The sequence below is a fragment of the Streptopelia decaocto genome, assembly GCF_964273445.1.
Source record: "Streptopelia decaocto genome assembly, contig: HAP1_SCAFFOLD_286, whole genome shotgun sequence".
Classification (NCBI taxonomy): Eukaryota; Metazoa; Chordata; class Aves; order Columbiformes; family Columbidae; genus Streptopelia; species Streptopelia decaocto.
Genome location: NW_028117100.1, coordinates 52,747 through 54,004, shown reverse-complemented (window position 1 = coordinate 54,004; position 1,258 = coordinate 52,747). Strand labels below are relative to the sequence as shown.

Below are 1,258 nucleotides of genomic sequence, written 5' to 3'. Positions count from 1 at the left end.
CCCCCAAATCCCTGTTACCCCCCCACAAACCCCAAACCGCCCTCCATGAGCCACCCCATGACCCCCCCCAAATCCCCCCCATTGACCCCAGGTGCCCCCCCCCAAAGCCCCCCAGTTCCCCCCCCCCCCCCCATAAAATCACAGGGGGGGTCCCCAGGGGGGCAGATGACGTCACAGGAAGGCGGGGCACGCCGGGGCGGGGGGGGGGAACCGTTGCTAAGGGCCCGTGGTTGCCAAGGGGGGGCCGGAAGGGGCGGGGCCACCCCCCCGGGGTCGGACACCCCTCCCCGCCCCCCCCCCGGTTTTGGGGGTCGGTTCCCGGTTCCCCCCCCCCCCTCAAACCGGCCTCACCTCGGCGCTCCCATCCCGCCGCCAACTCTCGCGAGAACCTACGCGATCCCTCCCTCCCGTCGCGAGAGCGCCCGCGCCCCGCCCCTTTCCCTCCTTCCCTCCCCTCTCATTGGCTGCGCCGCCGCCGACGGGGCGTGGCTCGCACACAGCCGCGCCCCGCCCCTTCCTCCTCATTGGCTGCGCCGTGGCGGTGGGCGGAGCGTTCGGAGCGTTCTCACAGTAAGCCAGCCCCTTCATTTGCATGCCGCGCTCTCATTGGCCAGACTCGCACCGCCCATTTCTTATCTGCCATGCGAGCCACGCCCCTTCACTGCGAGCGTTTCAAGGCCTCCCCCGACCAGGTTTGGGGACGTTTCAAGGTCCCCCCGCCTGTTTCAATGGCCCCTGTGTAACAGATTGGGGGGGGGAGGTCTGAGCCACCCCCCCCCCAAAAAAAAATGGGGTAAAAAGCGTTTCAAGGCCCCCCCCAACAAGTTTTGGGTGGGTTTCAAAAGCCCCTCCCACATATGGGGGGGATTGAGACACTTCCCAATGGGGTAAAGAGGGTTTCAAGGCCCCCCCAATAGTGTTTTGGGGAGAGTTTCAATGCTCCCCGCGAGGGCATGTTTGGAGTCCCCCCCCCCCCCTTCCCCCCCCAGATCACTCAGGGACAGATCGATCTTAAAGGCACTTTAATGAATATGGGCAAGCCCCGCCCCAAATGAGCCCCACCCCAAATGAGCCCCGCCTCAAATAAGCCCCACCCCTTATTGATGGAGTTTGGGGGGGCCCTGGAGGGGGTTTCTAGGGGCTCTTTGGGCCCAAAGGCACTTTCAGGGTTGGTCACCAGGGCTGGTTTCAAGGGTCCCCCAAAGCCTGGGGGCGGTTTCAAGGGTCCCCCTGAGCTGGGGAGGTGGTTTCAAGGGTT

At 65.3% G+C, this 1,258-nt stretch overlaps 1 protein-coding gene across 1 annotated transcript in view; it reads right to left on the bottom strand.

Moving 5' to 3' along the window:
* Positions 1–398, bottom strand: part of LOC309451892 (uncharacterized protein) — a 7,302-nt gene extending 6,904 nt beyond the window's left edge. The window contains exon 1 of the mRNA XM_082076597.1: positions 352–398. The gene's annotated coding sequence lies outside the window, so the exon portion shown is untranslated. The remainder of the gene's footprint in view (positions 1–351) is intronic.
* Between the last annotated feature and the right edge of the window lie 860 nt (positions 399–1,258).